At 45.0% G+C, this 21364-nt stretch overlaps 1 protein-coding gene across 6 annotated transcripts in view; it reads left to right on the top strand.

Moving 5' to 3' along the window:
* The window catches only part of ABAT (4-aminobutyrate aminotransferase), a 444030-nt gene that overhangs the window by 151116 nt on the left and 271550 nt on the right, over positions 1-21364 (top strand). For 2 of the 6 annotated variants that reach the window (XM_063934264.1, XM_063934267.1), the window contains exon 2: positions 3483-3612. The exons of 3 other annotated variants lie outside the window; for them this stretch is intronic. The gene's annotated coding sequence lies outside the window, so the exon portion shown is untranslated. Of the gene's footprint in view, positions 1-2720; positions 2797-3482; positions 3613-21364 lie in introns of those variants that run through there. One more of the 6 variants, XM_063934265.1, reaches the window with a different exon arrangement.

Raw genomic sequence — 21364 nt, forward strand, 5'->3', positions numbered from 1 at the left:
CAAATGGGTCGTTTCGGCCCATTCTCAATCTCAAAATGCTAAACAAATACATTTGGAAACCAAGGTTCCACATGGAGACCTTATGCTCCATAGTTTTGGCCATGGAACCAGGGGATTATATGGTATCCCTGGATATACAGGATGCTTACCTACATGTTCCTATAGCACTGTCTCATCAGTGTTAGCTCAGGTTTGCCATCCTCCATCACCATTTTCAGTTCCAGGCTTTACCCTTTGGGTTAGACATGGCCCCCAGAGTATTTACCAAGGTTATGGTGGTTATGGCAGCTTATCTCCGCAAGCAGAGGATAAGAATTTTTCCATACCTCGACGACCTTTTAATCTTGGGACAATCCCAGGAATTGCTCTTGGGCCATCTCTAACAAACAATAACTTGTCTACAGGAGCACGGATGGCTCATAAATTGGGCAAAGTCATCTCTGATTCCGTCACAACGGATGATTCACTTGGGGGCTGTATTGGATTCAAGTCGGCAGAAAATATTTTTACCTCGGAACAAGATATCCAAGGTGCAGTTAAGGATTCAGGAGTTGTTACACAGTCAAACAATATCAATTCATCAGCAATGCGAATGATGGGTTTGATGGTGTCAACACTCGACATGGTGGAGTATGCACAATTCCACTCAAGACCTCAGCAGCGTCTGATTCTGGCCAGATGGAATGGAGTCCATCAGACAATAAAGAAACAGACCATAGTACTTTCAGAAAAGGTAAGAAAGTCATTAGTCTGGTGGCTGCAGACATCCCATCTAGACAAAGGGTGACCCTTTTGGATATTAGATTGGGAGATCCTGACAACAGATGCCAGTCTTCAGGGCTGGGGAGCAGTGTCCGGAAAATTATGGTTCCAGGGACAATGGACCAAAGAAGAAAGTTGCCTGCGAATAAACCTGTTGGAACTTCGGGCCATAAACATGGCACTGATTCAGGCAAAGGACACTCTGCAAGGAAAACCAGTCCAGATCCGCTCGGACAATGCAACGGCAGTAGCGTACCTCAACCATCTGGGAGGAACTCACAGCCAAAAAGCAATGAAGGAGGTAAGTCACATACTAAAGTGGGCAGAACTCCAACTTCCAGTCTTGTCCGCAGTATTCGTTCCAGGAGTCCTAAACTGGGAAGCGGACTTTCTCAGTCGACACACCATTCAAGCAAGCGAATGGCCTCTACACCCGGAAGTATTTCAGACTCTGGTAGACAAGTGGGGTTTGCCAGAGATAGATCTCATGGCGTCCCTTCTGAACAACAAAGTGCCAGTATACGGGTCAAGAACAAAGGATCCCGGAGCGATCTTTGTGGACGCCTTGTCAGTGAAATGGGACTTTCATCTGGCATATCTGTTTCCTCCGATCATCCTGCTACCCAGGGTGGTGAGGAAAATAAAACAAGCAAAGGGTGCCGTGATTCTAATAGCTCCGGCTTGGCCCAGAAGGCATTGGTACATAGATCTGTAGAGGATGTCGATGGATGCTCCAATTCTGCTCCCTCAACGTCCAGATCTACTCAGAGCCGGCCCTAACCAATGTGATGCCCTAGGCAAGATTTTGGCTATTGCCCCTAGCACCACCGCTGGTTCCGCCTCGGACCTTGCACCTCTTTCCCAGCACCATCACCCCTCACCCATTGCAGTCCTTATTTTGGTGTTTGTACCCCCTATATTTTAAACAGGAACAGTTCGCACAGTTGGCACACAGCCCAAACAGGGGTGTGTTTTTGCTGGCAAGAGGCATGGCCACACAATAGTAACCCCAATTCCAATTATGCCACACAATACTGCAACTTTATTCACATTTGATCATGTGATAGTGTCCATAATTCATATTACATCCCACAGTAGTATCACTTTACCTTAAACGTTACTCCTCACAGGAGAGCCCCTTATTCACATTACATCACACTGAAATGCTCCTTATTCACAATACACCACACCATATTGCTCTTTATTCACACTAGATGACACAGTAGTGCCCTTTCTATACGCAATGCCACATAGTAGAGCACCTTATACACATAATGCCACACAGTAATGTCCCTTACACATATGCGTACATTATTAATGCCCTTATACACATAATGACACACAGTGTCCCCTACACATTTGCTGCACATTATTAGTGCCCCATACACATAATAACACACATACAGTAGTACCCTGTTACACATATGCCACACATTATTAATACCCTTATACACATAATGACACACATAGTGCCCCCTACACATATGTTGCACATTATTAATGCATTTTTACATGACACACATAATGCTCCTTACACATATTCTGAACACTACTGCACAACCAACCCACTCACATGCACACAGCACTCACACTGCCACTAACACTGTGACCTCTGCCTCTGCTTGGATACAGATGTGTCCTCATAAATCTTGCCTCAATGCTAACCTCGGGCACCTTTTTTTATGAAAATGCATCTTATTTGCATTGCTATGTGGCTAGGATGCACAAGCAGCTTCTGCTGATTAAAATGATATGCAGCATGCCTATATACTGTGTGAGACTGTGGCTGTATCTGCATATGAAATGCTACATACAGAATATAGGCATGCCGCATATCATTTTAATCAGCAGAAGCTGCTGATGCCCCTAGGCATATCAAATGCCCTAGGCAATTGCCTAGTTTGCCTATGCCTATGGCCGGCTCTGGATCTACTGATGCAGGGTCCTTGTTATCACAGGCATCTGGATCGACTGTCATTGACGGCGTGGCTCTTGAAACCTCCTATCCTGAAGTCAAGAGGATTCCCACAACAGGTAATTCAAACTATGCTCAGAGCAAGGAAACCCTCCTCAGCTTGCATTTATCACCGAATATGGCAGGCCTATATTCATTGGTGAAGTGAAAGAAATATAGACCCAAAATCTTTCCAAGTTTCCAGGGTCTTAGATTTCCTTCAAGCAGGAATGGATAAGGGTTTGAAGGTGGCTTCCTTGAGAGTGCAAGTATTAGCATTAACTGTATAGTTCCTAAAGAAAATTGCCAATTTACAGGATGTGCGTACTTTTTTCCAGGGAATGCTGCGCATTCAACCGCCTTTTGTTCCTCCTACAGTGCCTTGGGACTTAAGTCGAGTTCTCAAAGCCCTTCAAGTTGCTCCTTTTGAACCACCTAATAAAGTGGATCTTAAGTGGTTGACAGCTAAAGTTCTCTTTCTACTGACTATGGCATCAGCTAGAAGAGTGTCAGATTTAGGAGCGCTGTCATTTAAATCTCCTTTTCTGATTTTTTATCCAGATAAAGTAGTTCTCAGAACTAGGTCTTGGTATCTTCCTAAGGTGGTATCTAAATTCCACCTTAATGCAGAAATTGTAGTCCCAGCTTTTCAGGTATCGGGACTTTCTGTGGGATAAGCGTCTCTGGACGTAGTCCGGGCATTAAGGATCTACGTGGATCGTACCAGTGCCATCAGAAAGACAGATTCTCTCTTCATTCTCTACAGATTTCACAAGAGAGGATGGCCTGCTACTAAACAGACGCTAGGAAGATGGCTTCGAATGACGATTTCAGAAGCATATTCTCAAGCTCATCTCCCTGTTCCGGCTAATGTCTCTGCTCACTCTACACGTAAGGTAGGTCCTTCATGGGCAGCACAACATGGTGCTTCAGCAGAATAGATATATAAGGCAGCCACATGGTCTTCCATCAACACATTCATTAGACATTATGCCTTGGATATTTCATGTTTTGGTTTTGGATAATTTTTGAAAACCCCCCCATAAAAACAGCTATAAGCACAGAATTTGGGGGTAATTTTGATCCTACGATATTATTAACCTCAATAACATTAATTTTCACTTATTTCCAGTCTATTCTGAACACCTCATAATATTGTTTTTAGGCCAAAAGGTTGCACCGAGGTGGCTGTATGACTAAGCTAAGTGAAACTAGTGGGCAGCACAAACACCTGGCCCATCTAGGAGTGGCAGACAGGATGGCAGATTTAAAAAATAGGCCCCAAACAGCACATGATGCAAAGAAGAAAAAGAGGTGCAATTAGGTAGCTGGGTGGCTAAGCTAAGTGACACAAGTGTGTGGCACAAACACCTGGTGCATCTAGGAGTGGCACTGCAATGGCAGACAGGATGGCACTTAAAAATACTAGTCCCCAAGCAGCACATCATGCAAAGAAAAATAAGAGGTGCAATTAGGTTGCTGGATGACTAAGCTAAGCGACACAAATGTGTGGCACAAACAACATGGGACGTGCTGGAATTTGCCCAGATGTAATACACGCACAATATTGGTGGCATAGGAGAGCGTACCCCTAAACCACACACACACAGCAATGCCTGTAAACTTAATTTGGATAATAAAAACCCTTTTATTTGGAGCTATTATAATAATATGCAGCACAGGCGAGCGTACCCCTACACCACACAGGGCAAACCCTGTAATAATTATTTGGATAATAATATAAGTAATGTATATATGCCTTTTAATTGGAGTAAATAATATACAGCACAGGACACCACCACTGGACTTATGGCAGCACAAGACACCACCACTGGACTGATGCAGCACAAGACAGCACCACTGGACTGGATTTATACGGCAGTACCCCATGACTTATATGGCAGTACCCCTGGAGTTGTACAGCATGCACACTTTAACAAACCAGTCATTTCAGCGACAGGGTCTGCCACATGACTGTGGCTGAAATGACTGGTTTGTTTGGGCCCACACCAGAAAAGAAGCAATCAATCTCTCCTTGCTCAAACTGGCTCTACAGAGTCAAGATGTCGACCTCATCTTCCGATTCCTCACCGCTTTCAGTGTGTACATCCTCCTCCTCACAGAATTTTAATTCGTCCCCACTGGAATCCACCATCACAGGTCCCTGTGTACTTTCTGGAGGCAATTGCTGGTAAAGGTCTTCCTGGAGGAATTTATAATTTATTTTGACGAACATAATCTTCTCCACATTTTGTGGAAGTAACCTCCTACGCCGATCTCTGACAAGGTTACCGGCTGCACTAAACACTCTTTTGAAGTACACACTGGAGGGGGCAACTTGGGTAAATAAAAGCCAATTTGTGCAAGGGCATCCAAATTGCCTCTTTTTCCTGCCAGTATACGTACGGATTGTCTGACATGCTTACTTGGATATTGTCACTCATATAATCATACACCATTCTTTCAATGGTGACAGAATCATATGAATTGACAGCAGACATGTCAGTAATCGTTGGCAGGTCTTTCAGTCCGGACCAGATGTCAGCACTCACTCCTGACTACCGTGTATCACCGCCTCTGGGTGGGATAGGAAATCTTATCTTTTTCCTTGTAGCCCGAGTTGTGGGAGAAAATGAAGGAGGAGCTGTTGATGGGTCACGTTCTGCTTGAGTTGACAATTTTCTTACCAGCAGTTCTTTGAACCTCTGCAGACTTGTGTCTGTCGTAAAGAGAGATACAACGTAGGCTTTACACCTACGATCGAGCACGGTGGCCAAAATGTAGTGCTCTGATTTTAACAGATTGATCACCCTTGAATCCTGGCAGAGCGAATGAAGGGCTCCATCCACAAGTACCACATACTTAGCTAATCGCTCCGTCTTAGCTCCTCCTTTAATTTCTCCAGCTGCTTCTGCAAAAGCCTGATGAGGGGAATGACCTGACTCAAGCTGGCAGTGTCTGAACTGACTTCGCGAGTGGTAAGTTCGGAGGGTTGGAGAACCTTGCACAAGACGGAAATCATTCTCCACTGCGCTTGAGTCAGGTGCATTCCCCCTCCTTTTCCTATATCGTAGGTGGATGTATAGGCTTGAATGGCCTTTTGCTGCTCCTCCATCCTCTGAAGCATATAGAATGTTGAATTCCACCTCGTTACCACCTCTTGCTTCAGGTGATGATAGGGCAGGTTCAGGAGTGCTTGCTGGCGCTCCAGTCTTCGGCACGCGGTGGCTGAATATTGAAAGTGGCCCGCAATTTTTCGGGCCACCGACAGCATCTCCTGCACGCCCCTGTCATTTAAAAAAAAATTCTGCATCGCCAAATTAATTGTTGTGCGATGATGTCCCTCAGTTTCTGTAAGAGGCTGTCAGCGGTGTGCCTCTTACGGAAAGCGGTGATACATAGCGTAGCCTGCCTAGGAACGAGTTGGCGTTTGCGAGATGCTGCTACTGGTGCCGCTGCTGTTGTTGCTGCGGGAGGTAATACATCTACCCAGTGGGCTGTCACAGTCGTATAGTGACAGCCCACTGGATTTATACGGCAGTATCAATGGAGTTATACGGCAGTATCACTGGAATTATATGGCAGTACCACTGGAATTATACGGCAGTTTCACTGGAATTATACGGCAGTATCACTGGAATTATGCGGCAGTACCACTGTTCATATACGGCAGTATCACTGGACATATACAGCAGTATCACTGGACTGGATTTATACGGCAGTACCACTGGATTTATACAGCAGTACCACTGGACATATACGGCAGTATCACTGGAATTATATGGCAGTACCACTGGACATATACGGCAGTATCACTGGACTGGATTTATACGCCAGTACCACTGGAATTATATGGCAGTACCACTGGACATATACGGCAGTATCACTGGACTGGATTTATACGCCAGTACCACTGGAATTATATGGCAGTACCACTCGACATATACGGCAGTATCACTGGACTGGATTTATACGCCAGCACCAATGGATTTACACAGCAGTACCACTGGACATATACAGCAGTATCACTGGAATTATATGGCATTACCACTGGACATATATGGCAGTATCGCAGGATTTATTCGGCAGTACTGCTGGACATATACGGCAGTATCACTGGGCTGGATTTATACGGCAGTACCGCTGGACATATATGGCAATATCACTTGACTGGATTTATATGCCAGTATCACTGGATTTATATGCCAGTATCACTGGATTTATACGCCAGTACCACTGGATTTATACGGCAGTACCACTGGACATATACGGCAGTCCTGCTGGATTTATACAGCAGTACCGCTGGACATATAGGGCAGTATCACTGGACATCTACTGCAATACCAGTGGACATATAGTGCAGTACCACTGGACATATACAGCAGCACAGGGACACCACCACTGGACTGATGCAGGACAACACAGCACCACTGCAATGGACTGGACTTATACAGCAGAACTGGACACATGGCAGCAGAGGACACCACCACTGTGACTGGACTGATGCAGCACAATACACCACCACTGAACTAATACAGCACAACACAGCACCACTGGACTGGACTTATACAGCAGCACTGAACATATGGCAGCAGAGGACACCATCACTGTGACTGGACTGATGCAGCACAAGACACTACCACTATACTGATGCATGACACTGAGGACGGAGACACGTCCTGTCACTACACTCTCTAATGCCGGAGTGAAAATGGCGGCGACGTGCGTTTCCTTATGTGGAATCCAAACCCTGCGAGAATCCGACAGTGGAGTGATGATGTTTTACCTCATTCTGGTTTCCGAGTCAGGCGGGAAAACCCGAGCCGGACTCTGGTCAGGCCCGGGTAGTGAAGTTCTGTAGGGTTTGGTTCTCAGGGAACCGATCCGGCTTATCTCTAATTTAAATTAATAAAAAAATCTTTGTTGTCACACTATGCAATGATTAAAATTATTAATATTCAGGGGCAGACTGTAATTTATAATTAATATGCTCCCTAATGCAAATTTGATTTGATATCTTCCAAATTTGGTAGTAAATATGTAAAATAGACATACAGAAATTTCTGTTGAATATGGAGAATGTTTGTCATTTTTACCACCACAGCAGGTTTATTATGCAGTGTGCATGTCCATAGATGGTAACACACTCACAAGACAATTATTATTGGATTTGCAAAACTTGTTACTGATGGCCTTTATCTCCTGTTTTCTTGAGATATTAATTTGGGATTATCACCAAAATAGTTAATACTAACCTCTCTAATCTGACCACAATATTGCTTAAAAAAGTGTAGCAAGCACTACTCTGACAAATTAGAAATATCTAAAAATTTTAACATTATAAATACATAACAACATAGGGGAGATGGGAAGTTGGGCAGCGAAGTCAAGAAAAAAACGGTATTGAGGTGTTTACAAAGGGCGATATAAGATGCGGTGATAGAGAAGAAAAGAGACAGGATAGAGAGAAGCGAGTGGGAGTTAAGGGGAGGAACTGACAGGGGAGTTGAGGAGGAGGAGAGTGAGCGCACGGGCGTGAGGAGAGAGAAGGAGAAGGGATTATACGGGAGAAAAAAGGCACAGGGGAAGTATTATTATTATTATTACATTTTATTTATAAGGCGCCACAAGTGTTTCACAGCGCCGTACAAAGGACAGGACAGGGAGACAAAACTTAACAATAGAGGGTACACGTAAGAAAAAGCACCACAATTCTCAAAATCTAATACAGCTTGGATATAAGTAGCGAGTGAGTGATCAGCATACTACTAGGGGCTGGCGGCCATAGATAGAGATGAGCCTTTACCAGCAGGAGAAAAAGCAGGTAAAGATGGTCGCGGAGTAGGAGAGGGCTGTGAGTGAAATGTGTCAAGAAGAGGGTTTTGACAACAAGAGGAAAGAGGACCCTGCTCTGAGAAGCTAACAATCTAGTAGGAAGGGGTGACAGACAGATGACATGAGGTGCAAGCAAGCGGGGGGTATACTGATGACAGGATTTAAGCAAAGCAGAGATGGTCAAGGCATGAGGCGGGGGGATGGAAGAGCTGCCTCAGGACTAGGTTATGCATCGCAAGGGTACACTTTGATGAATAGGTGGGTTTTCAGTGCCCGTTTGAAGCTTTGCAAGGTCGGGGAAAGTCTAATGGCGCGGGGGAGCGCGTTCCACTGAAGGGGTGCAGCACGGGCAAAATCTTGAACTCGAGCATGGGAAGCAGTGACCAGGGCAGAGGAGAGGTGACGGTCATTGCCCGACCATAGGGGGCGGGAGGGATTATGAAGGGAGAGGAGGTGTGAGTTGTAGGGAGCAGTGGAATTAGAGATGGCCTTGTATGTGAAGGTGAGGAGTTTGAAGAGGATTCTGTAGGGGAATGGGAGCCAGCGCAGAATTTGTCAAAGGAGAGGGGCAGATGTGGAGCATCGGGAGAGGAAGATAAGCCTAGCTGCGAAGTTGAGGACAGATTGGAGAGGAGCAAGAAGGGAGCAGGTGAGGCCAGTGAGGAGAATGTTGCAGTAGTCGAGCCGTGAGATGACCAGTGAGTGGATAAGTTTAGTTGCACTCTGGGAGAGAAATGGCCTGATGTGAGCAATGTTGCATAGCTAGAGCCGACAGGATTGTTCCATAGCTTGGATGTGGGGTGCAAAGGAGAGGGAGGAGTCAAGAGTGACAACCAAGCAGCAGAGTTGGGGAACAGGGGAGATGATTGTGTTGTCAACAGTGATAGAGATATTGGTAGGGGATGTTACTCTGGCTAGGGGAAAGAAAATGAGTTCAGTTTTCTCAATGTTGAACTTTAGAGAGCGCTCAGCCATCCAGGAGGAGATGGCGGGGAGGCAGCTGGAAACTTGAGAGAGGACAGAGGGGGACAGTTTAGGAGAGGAGAGGTAGAGTTGTGTGTCATCAGCATAGAGGTTGTATTGAAGGCCAAAGGAGTTAATGAGCGCACCCAGGGAAGTGGTGTACAGGGAGAACAGAAGGGGGCTGAGGACAGAACCCTGAGGGACACCAACAGGAAGAATGGAAGGGTGTGAGGTGGTGCCGGAGACAGACACAAAGAAGGAGCGGTTAGTGAGGTAAGAGGTAAACCAGTCAAGGACAGTGCTAGAGAGGCCAATGTTTTGGAGTGTGCTGAGGAGGAGAGGATGATCCACGGTGTCAAAGACAGCAGAGAGGTCCAGAAGGCTAAGCAGAGAGAAGTAGCCCCTGGTTTTGTCCGATAGCAGGTAGTTGGTGACTTTGACCAGAGCAGTCTCAGTGAAGTGGAGTGGTCGAAAGCCAGATTGTAGTGGATCAAGAATGGAGTTGTCAGAGAGGTAGCTTGTGAGATGGCTGTAGACCAGTTGTTCAAGTAGTTTGTAGGTGAATGGGAGAAGAGAGATGGGTTGGTAGCTAGTGGGTTATGAAGGGATGAGTTTGTGTTTTTTGAGACTAGGTGAGACCAGAGCATGTTTGGATGGTGAGGGAAAGATGCCGGTAGAGAGTGATAGGTTGAAGAGGTGAGAAGGCAGTGGGGGAGAGGGAGCGAAGAAGAGAGGAGGGGGTCCAGGGGGCAGGTTGAGGGTGGGGAGGATAAGAAGAGGGAGTGGACTTTCTTGTCTGTAGTAGAACGGAAGGAGGATAGGGTGGGATAGATGGAGGGAAAGGATGAAGGGGACAGGGGTCAGCAAACGGGTGCGGGATGATATATCGTGTCGGATTTCCTCAATTTTGGAGATGAAGAAAGAGGCAAAATCAGTGGCAGGGAGGAAGGATAGGAGGGAAGGAGGAGGAGGGGGGCGAAGGAGAGTGTTGAAAGTTTCAAAGAGACGGCGTGGACTGGAGGACTGAGAAGAGATGAGTACTTGGAAAAAGGATTACTTGGCGAGGGAAAGAGCAGAGCTGTAGGAGGAGAGAATAAACTTGAAATGGAGGAAGTCTGCCAGAGAGTGAGATTTCCTTCAGAAGCGTTCAGCGGAGTGTGAACATTTTTATAAGACTCGTGTTACTTTGGTGTGCCAGGGTTGGGGTTTAGAGCGGTGGAGGGGGACAGAGGAGAGGGGGGCCCAAGAGTCTAGAGCAGAGGTTAGGGAAGAGTTATAGAAGGAGGCTTCCTGGTTGGGACAGGTCATGGTGGAAAGAGGAGAGAGGAAAGTCTCGAGGGAGGACAGGATAGTGGAGTTGAGAGACCCGAGATTGCGTCTGGTGATGGTGGGTCTGGGAGAGGAGAAGAGAGGGGATGAAGAGAAGGTGAAAGAAGCAGATGGTTGTCAAAGAGAGGGAAGGAAGAGTTAAGAGAAATCAGAGAGATCAGATCGGTGGGTGAAGACAAGGTTAAGGGAGTGGCCGAGATTATGAGTAGGGGTGAAGGTCCATTGAGAGAGTCCAAAGGAGGAGGAAAGGGCAAGAAGATTAGTGGAAGCTGCATTAGTAGGGATGTTAAAGTCACAGAGGATGATAGAAGGGAGTTCGGAGGAGAGAAAATGGGGAAGCTAGGCAGCAAAGTTGTCAAGGAAAGGTGAACAGTGGCCAGGGGGCGATAGATTACTGCCACAAGGAGATGAATGGGGGAGAAGAGGCGTATAGTGTAAACCTCAAAGGCGGAGAAGGTGAGGGAGGGCTCAGGTGGGATGACATGAAAGGTGCAGTTTGGGGAGAGAAGGATGCCCACTCCTCCACCCTGGCGGTCATAAGGTCTGACCGAGTGGGTGAAGGAGAGGCCTCCATCGGAGAGGGCAGTTGGGGAGGTGGTGTCAGGAGGAGAGCCAGGTTTCAGTGATGGCTAGAAGGTTAAAATAGTGGGAGAAGAAGAGGTCGTGGATAGTTGACAGCTTGTTGCAGATTGATCTAGGGTGAGTGTTATAATGTCAATCCATCATATAAATTCTATGATACCTAGCCCTGCCTCAGCCACCTCAGTATGATACATAAATATCCTCATGGCAGGTCCACCTCACTGTCGCACATACACCCCAGCCGACTCCCTCTCACACACATATACCCAGCCCTGCCCCACCCACCACATGTCACACATTTAGATACCATAGCCCTGCCTCACCAGAGTTTCCCAGTGTGTTACTTGGTCTGCCATTATCTTGCAGACATGATGTTGCCTTCTCTTAAACATGATACTTCCTTGTGTTCCTATGTATTTGTTCGTCTATATTGTCGCTTTTTTTGTCTTCTACATTGTGTTGCCCATTTTGTTAAGGATATCAGTATTCAGATTTACACATTCACAGCTGCAGAGATGGGCCCCCACTCTGTCCGGTCCCAGTACTGGAGTCTCGGCAGTCATCCCCCTCTTAGCGGCCCTGCAAGCAAGTGTCACATATCAAATTAAACAGCACAGTCTCCTGGTGTGACTAAGATGCATTTTCAGCAAAATATTATGCCCTGGGCTAGCACGGGACCTAGTGGATCACTCACGCCAATCCTCTTGCGCTGCATGGCGTATTGAGAGTAGATGTATGAGAACTCTTCTGTTGAATAGCTCAGTAAATGAGAATTCAACAGGAGAAGTGCAGCAGGACAATAAGGCAGCAGTCCAGATACCAATGTAGATGTCTCAGAGCAGGAAAGTTAGGCTGGCATACAAAAAAAAAAAAAGAGGTGCAAGTTAGGGAAGTTGTTCAGTTGAACTCCAGAAAACCAGCACAGGTTGTGGACTCAGGAAGAGAGTATAGTATAAGTCCAGGGTCACAGGTGGAGAACTGGCTAGAGGAGGTACAACAGCAGGGCTGAGTAGAGTTGATGACAAAAAAAGGAGGCATTCAGTCAATGGGATTGAGGGCCACAGTGTTAGGAGAGAAGGAGCTAAATACCCAAGTTCTCTACACCACGGCCATTAATCAAGAAGAGGAACCTGAAAAGTGTACTGACGAGGCCGAGCACAAGGACCATGGCTCAGTAACGGAGAGAACTCTAGAGATTTACTGTATAAACTCACTGGGTCCATTGGCATTCAGTAGGCAGGGATATCAGAGCACTATAAGAGGGAGGGAGAAGGAGGTTGAAAGCAACTGATGGGGCTTCAGCAAGGAACACACCAGCACAGAAACTGTAGATAGCCTTATTATTGTATCATTTTCCTTGGTGTTTTTCTTAGCGATGGGACCATGGGAGCTAATATTGTTTGACCAGAAAAACTAAGATTATCTGTAATTGACATAGGGCGTGATTCAGACCTGATCATAGATCATAGATGTGCTAAATTTAGGTCATCTATGATCAGTTTCTCTGACATGTGGGGGGATGAGCAGCACATGGCTAGTCCTCCCTACATGACAGGACCCGCCAAGTAGCTTCCCTCCTGTGCAGCTTAGCTGCGCTGGCAGGCGGCTACCCATCGCATTCTGTGTCGCAGCGGCTGCGTGTGATGTCATGCAGCCACCGCAACCTGCCCCCGCAATGGTACGGACGCGCCTGCGTTGTCTGGATTATGCCCAACCAACGGCGTGCTAACGCCATTGGCACGCCCCTCCCACCCCGCGATCACCTCTGCCTGTCAATCAGGCAGAGACGATCGCACCAGTGAGATGCTTTCGCATCTCGCTGGGACACACTAGGTGCGCACGCGCAGTGCGGCCGCTGAGCGTGCGCACTCCAGAATGGGCTGCATTCTGCGATTGCTGTTGTACAAGCGATCAGGTCTAAATTAGGCCCTAAATTGGGCCTTTGTGCAGAACAGAACAGTTTGCAGAAGCCTGATTTGGTATCATAGTGACAGAAGTGCTTCATTCCTAAAAATACATCTCATTGCTCAACCCTCCTTTATTTTATATGCTACCTCTTAGGGCTGACACTATTACATACACATTCATAGTAATTGCAGATAAGCAATACTGTGCCCTACTTCATCTGTTTCACTGTCATTGGATCACATCCCGTCTTCCTCTTCTAAAGGAGGCAGCTACGTTTCACATATTTACATTTCCATTATCCACACTAACATTCACTGCAGCTTTTTTTTTTTTTTTTTTTAGCAATTTGTAGAAGGGAAATCATTATTTTAATCTGTTATTTTCCTCCTGTTGTTATAGGACATATTTCATCTTAATACTCACAATTTATTTTTCCATCATATAGATAGTTACAGTACATCCAGCATCATATTATCTTTACAGGAGCTAGACTGCAATGTGTCGAATGACTGCCTACTGCAAATTTGTGAGCCATTTTGTTGTTTATGAGAGCCTTGATCTGCCTTCTCCACTTGCATACAGAAACGCTGCTACTCTGATATAAACAGAGATTGTTGCTGTTACAGAGAGTGATGCACCATGGGTTTCCTGCATAGTACTGATTAGCAGCAATCAGCTTGTTCATTCACCCATCTCCATTCTACTGATTTGATGTCTGTAATAATGTGCTTCATGTAGTTTCAGCAGCAATGTGTATTTCTTAGTTGAAAGTGTTTTTTTTTTGTTTGTTTTTCTTTCATTTATCGTTTCCAATGCAATTTATATTCACACTCAAACTAAGTGTATATACAAGCCTTTAAATTCTAGGATTATATTTGCTAGAAAGCATGTTTACAGTGCAACTCCTGCCAGTGCATACAAATATGCAGTGCATTAAGGGTATGTGATTTTTTTTTTCTCATATATTTTTGTAATTACTATTAAAGGGAGATGCCATGTTTGTTCTCCTTTGTTTTTTTTGTTGTTTTTTTACTGAATAAGCACATTCTAAAGATGCAAAACAATATGAGGGCACAAAACACTAATATCTGCATAATAAAAAAAGATGTGTAGATGAATTGCATTGCTTAACAACAATAATAACCAAATGTATTTGCATCACTTGAAAAATTGTATATATTCACAGATGTATGCAAACTAGAGATGAGCGCCTGAAATTTTTCGGGTTTTGTGTTTTGGTTTTGGGTTCGGTTCCGCGGCCGTGTTTTGGGTTCGACCGCGTTTTGGCAAAACCTCACCGAATTTTTTTTGTCGGATTCGGGTGTGTTTTGGATTCGGGTGGTTTTTTCAAAAAACCCTAAAAAACATCTTAAAACATTGAATTTGGGGGTCATTTTGATCCCATAGTATTATTAACCTCAATAACCATAATTAACACTCATTTTCAGTCTATTCTGAACACCTTACACCTCACAATATTATTTTTAGTCCTAAAATTTGCACCGAGGTCGCTGGATGACTAAGCTCAGCGACCCTAGTGGCCGACACAAACACCGGGCCCATCTAGGAGTGGCACTGCAGTGTCACGCAGGATGTCCCTTCCAAAAAACCCTCCCCAAACAGCACATGACGCAAAGAAAAAAAGAGGCGCAATGAGGTAGCTGTGTGAGTAAGATTAGCGACCCTAGTGGCCGACACAAACACCGGGCCCATCTAGGAGTGGCACTGCAGTGTCACGCAGGATGTCCCTTCCAAAAAACCCTCCCCAAACAGCACATGACGCAAAGAAAAATAAAAGAAAAAAGAGGTGCAAGACGGAATTGTCCTTGGGCCCTTCCCACCCACCCTTATGTTGTATAAACAAAACAGGACATGCACACTTTAACCAACCCATCATTTCAGTGACAGGGTCTGCCACACGACTGTGACTGAAATGACGGGTTGGTTTGGACCCCCACCAAAAAAGAAGCAATTAATCTCTCCTTGCACAAACTGGCTCTACAGAGGCAAGATGTCCACCTCATCATCATCCTCCGATATATCACCGTGTACATCCCCCTCCTCACAGATTATCAATTCGTCCCCACTGGAATCCACCATGTCAGCTCCCTGTGTACTTTGTGGAGGCAATTGCTGCTGGTCAATGTCTCCGCGGAGGAATTGATTATAATTCATTTTAATGAACATCATCTTCTCCACATTTTCTGGATGTAACCTCGTACGCCGATTGCTGACAAGGTGAGCGGCGGCACTAAACACTCTTTCGGAGTACACACTTGTGGGAGGGCAACTTAGGTAGAATAAAGCCAGTTTGTGCAAGGGCCTCCAAATTGCCTCTTTTTCCTGCCAGTATAAGTACGGACTGTGTGACGTGCCTACTTGGATGCGGTCACTCATATAATCCTCCACCATTCTATCAATGGTGAGAGAATCATATGCAGTGACAGTAGACGACATGTCCGTAATGGTTGTCAGGTCCTTCAGTCCGGACCAGATGTCAGCATCAGCAGTCGCTCCAGACTGCCCTGCATCACCGCCAGCGGGTGGGCTCGGAATTCGGATTTGGGATTTCGAAGAATGCACAGTTCTTTGCTGTGCTGCTTTTGCCAGCTTGAGTCTTTTCATTTTTCTAGCGAGAGGCTGAGTGCTTCCATCCTCATGTGAAGCTGAACCACTAGCCATGAACATAGGCCAGGGCCTCAGCCGTTCCTTGCCACTCCGTGTGGTAAATGGCATATTGGCAAGTTTACGCTTCTCCTCCGACAATTTTATTTTAGGTTTTGGAGTCCTTTTTTTTCTGATATTTGGTGTTTTGGATTTGACATGCTCTGTACTATGACATTGGGCATCGGCCTTGGCAGACGACGTTGCTGGCATTTCATCGTCTCGGCCATGACTAGTGGCAGCAGCTTCAGCACGAGGTGGAAGTGGATCTTGATCTTTCCCTAATTTTGGAACCTCAACTTTTTTGTTCTCCATATTTTATAGGCAGAACTAAAAGGCACCTCAGGTAAACAATGGAGATGGATGGATTGGATACTAGTATACAATTATGGACGGACTGCCACGGTTAGGTGGTATAAAAAAACCACGGTTAGGTGGTATATAATACAATTATGGATGGACGGACTGCCTGCCGAGTTCCGACACAGAGGTAGCCACAGCCGTGAACTACCGCACTGTACACTGGTTGATAAAGAGATAGTAGTATACTCGTAACAACTAGTATGACACTATGACGACGGTATAAAGAATGAAAAAAAAACCACGGTTAGGTGGTATATATTATAATAATAATACAATTATGGATGGACGGACTGCCTGCCGACTGCCGACACAGAGGTAGCCACAGCCGTGAACTACCGCACTGTACACTGGTTGATAAAGAGATAGTAGTATACTCGTAACAACTAGTATGACACTATGACGACGGTATAAAGAAAGAAAAAAAAATACCACAGTTAGGTGGTATATATTATAATAATAATACAATTATGGATGGACGGACTGCCTGCCGACTGCCGACACAGAGGTAGCCACAGCCGTGAACTACCGCACTGTACACTGGTTGATAAAGAGATAGTAGTATACTCGTAACAACTAGTATGACACTATGACGACGGTATAAAGAATGAAAAAAAAACCACGGTTAGGTGGTATATATTATAATAATAATACAATTATGGATGGACGGACTGCCTGCCGACTGCCGACACAGAGGTAGCCACAGCCGTGAACTACCGCACTGTACACTGGTTGATAAAGAGATAGTAGTATACTCGTAACAACTAGTATGACACTATGACGACGGTATAAAGAATGAAAAAAAAACCACGGTTAGGTGGTATATATTATAATAATAATACAATTATGGATGGACGGACTGCCTGCCGACTGCCGACACAGAGGTAGCCACAGCCGTGAACTACCGCACTGTACACTGGTTGATAAAGAGATAGTAGTATACTCGTAACAACTAGTATGACACTATGACGACGGTATAAAGAAAGAAAAAAAAATACCACAGTTAGGTGGTATATATTATAATAATAATACAATTATGGATGGACGGACTGCCTGCCGACTGCCGACACAGAGGTAGCCACAGCCGTGAACTACCGCACTGTACACTGGTTGATAAAGAGATAGTAGTATACTCGTAACAACTAGTATGACACTATGACGGTATAAAGAATGAAAAAAAAACCACGGTTAGGTGGTATATATTATAATAATAATACAATTATGGATGGACGGACTGCCTGCCGACTGCCGACACAGAGGTAGCCACAGCCGTGAACTACCGCACTGTACACTGGTTGATAAAGAGATAGTAGTATACTCGTAACAAGTATGACACTATGACGACGGTATAAAGAAAGAAAAAAAAATACCACGGTTAGGTGGTATATATTGTAATACAATTATGGATGGACGGACTGCCTGCCGAGTTCCGACTGCCGACACAGAGGTAGCCACAGCCGTGAACTACCGCACTGTACTGTGTCTGCTGCTAATATAGACTGGTTGATAAAGAGATAGTATACAATACATACAACAATATACTACTATACTGGTGGTCAGGCACTGGTCACCACTAGTCACACTGGCAGTGGCACTCCTGCAGCAAAAGTGTGCACTGTTTAATTTTAAATTAATATAATATTATGTACTCCTGGGGGCTCCTGCTATAACAACCTGCAGTGCTCCCCAGTCTCCCCCACAATTATTATAAGCTTTGCCTTTTATACATTGATGTGCAGCACACTGGGCTGAGCTGAGTGCACACAGACTGAGTCACACTGTGTGACTGGCTGCTGCTGTGTATCGTTTTTTTTCAGGCAGAGAACGGATATAGCAGAGAACGGATATATTATATTAAAATAAATAAAAGTTAACTAACAACAACTGCACTGGTCACTGTGGTAAACTCTGTCTGACTCTGCACAATCTCTCTCTCTCTTCTAATCTAATTTCTAATGGAGAGGACGCCAGCCACGTCCTCTCCCTATCAATCTCAATGCACGTGTGAAAATGGCGGCGACGCGCGGCTCCTTATATAGAATCCGAGTCTCGCGAGAATCCGACAGCGTCATGATGACGTTCGGGCGCGCTCGGGTTAACCGAGCAAGGCGGGAGGATCCGAGTCTGCTCGGACCCGTGAAAAAAACATGAAGTTCGTGCGGGTTCGGTTTCAGAGAAACCGAACCCGCTCATCTCTAATGCAAACATTTGGGCAATCCTGCCTAGATTGCCTACATCACTTTTTCTCTAATGCTGGGTATACCCCTAGCCAAACGGCCGATCTGCCAACCTATCTGACGATTGGTATGTGTGCACCTGGCATCAGAACTACCGGGCATTTAAATGTTCCCGCCCAGTTGAGATGTCAATCACCAACGGTCCCTGCTACAAGTGCATACAGCCAGATAGCCCCGATATATATCTGTAGATATATTGCCCATCGGCTGTGTTGCAGGGCCAACGTGATATGCCTGTGAATGACGTCACAGACATATCGGGGGTACGCACCCACCGACGAGCTTGCGATATATTGGTTCATCGGCAGATATATCCCTCAGTGCGTATCCAACTTCAGAGAAAATCAGTTGACACAGTTTCTGTGTACAGAGGCGTTTCACTTCTGTGGTCACCGTTTATTAGTAAATTGCAGCGATAATGGAATTTCTGGTTTTGTGTTATTAATATTTATAAGTAACACTAATTAAAAAGAAGTAATTAGTAAATTTATTAAGCTAATTCGCATACATAATTTGAATCTTGAGCACAAATGCGTTCTAATACAGCAGATCTTTATATGCTACAAAACGTTATGGACTTTCAGTAGAGTTAGAAAACATAAATTGCAACATTACAATACATTCTGACATTAAACACTTGTGAAAATCTCTCCCTTGATGCCACAGTAAATAAATGACATAATGCATTCCTTATGTTGATTTAATAGTCTTTTGGTCAGAAGTAGGTGTATGCATCCTGTCTATGTAAAATATCTGCACAGTAGAATTTGACAGATCTAAAGGTCCATACACACTGGGCGCTTTTCCCCACTGCCCAGCGATGTCAGCGGGGGTGAGCGGCTTTCCATAGCAGGACGCTATGGAAAGCCGGTCACCCCGCCGTTAATCTACTGGTAATACCAGTAGATGAACGGCGGCTGCCAGCGATGAAGCGGGAGCGCGCATCAGCGCTCACAGCTCATCGTTTGGGCATACACACTGGGCGGCTTTGAGATGAAAGTAGCTCAAAACACCAAAAGTGACCTGCTTTCAGCTCAAAATCACCCAGTGTGTATGGGCCTTAAGATTGCCTTCATTCCTGTGCTAGTGTTCTTATCTATACATATAAATGTGAAAGCCCTCACTCACTCACTGACTGACTCATCACTTAGGGGGACATTTACTAAGCAGTGATAAGAGCAGAGAAGTGAGCCAGTGGAGAAGTGGCCCTATCAACCAATCAGCAGCTCTGTATCATTTTATAGTATGCAAATTATAGATGCTACTTCAGTGCTGGTTGGTTGCCATGGGCAACGTCTCCACTGGCTCACTTCTCTGCTCTTATCACTGCTTAGTAAATGTCCCCCTAATTCTCTTACTTCCCGATATGTTAGGAAGATGAAACTTAACATAGGTATTCTTAAGGTGGGAAATAGGACAACTACGTAATTAAAATGTTAATAAACCTCGCCTAAGGGTATGCAAAGGGGGTTTACATAATGACATCATCACCGGTGTGTGGCTTGCGATGCATGAAAGATAATGCCAAAATGGGCAATCGGATCAAAATACAGTAGTGCCTCTTATTCACATTACGTCACACTGAATTGCTCCTTATTCACATTAGACTATGCAGTAGTGTCCTTTCTATATGTTACGCCACACAGTAGAGCAACTTATACACATAATGCCACACATTAGTAATGCATGTATACACATAATACCACACAGTAATGCCCATTACACATATGACACACATTATTAATGTCCATATAAACATAATGCGCCTTACACATTATGGCAACCTTTATTAATGCCCTTATACACATAATGTCCCTTTCACATATGCCGCACATTATTAGTGCACTTATACACATAACACACACAGTTCCCCTTACACATTTGCCGCACATTATTAATGCATTTATACACATGACACACATAATGCCCTTTACACATATGCCGAATACTACTGCACAATCCACCCGCACACAGCACTCACATGGCCGCCAACACTGTGACTTCTGCTTGGATACAGATGTGTCCTCAGACACCTTGCCCCAAAACGCCATGTAGCTATGTGGCTAGGATGCACAAGCTGCTTCTGTTGATTAAAATGATATGTGGTATGCCTATATTCTGTGTGCGACTGTGACTGTATCTGCATACGAAATGCTACGTTACAGTGATTTCCAGGAATACACTGTAATGTAGCATTTCGTATGCAAATACAGCCGCAGTCACACACAGAATATAGGCATGCTACATATCATTTTGATCAGCAGAAGCTGCTTGTGTCCCAGTCATTTTCCTAGTTTGCCTATGCCTAGGGCCGTCTCTGAGTTTAACCACTTGAATATATTTTTGTGAATGACATTGAGTAATTGTGGTTTGCTCACGTTATTATTCCTCATTGACAGATGCATGATGTGCTTTTTGAAATTCATATTTTCCTGCTTTTCTCTTGTGTCTCCAGGGGTCCATTATGTATATGTATTTATCTTTAATTTGCTTTTATTGTGATGTTTTCATATGTTGTTTTTATGTAAAATTTTCTTTTTGTGTTTTATACTGGTTGCTGCCCATTCTCTCCTGGTACCCTGCACCAGATATTTGGGTGTGTTTACTAGTGTTGTAACGCAGTTAATGCTTCCCATTCGCGTTCCAGCTACCTAATAGTTGGTTAAGTAGTATTTCCTGCAGCTTGGAACGCTGTGGGTACGCACTTCGGCTGGTGGAACGCATGCGTTGGAACTCATACCGAATGATCAGCGGCGGTTGCCACTAATTA

Source organism: Pseudophryne corroboree, chromosome 7 (genome assembly GCF_028390025.1).
Source record: "Pseudophryne corroboree isolate aPseCor3 chromosome 7, aPseCor3.hap2, whole genome shotgun sequence".
Classification (NCBI taxonomy): domain Eukaryota; kingdom Metazoa; phylum Chordata; class Amphibia; order Anura; family Myobatrachidae; genus Pseudophryne; species Pseudophryne corroboree.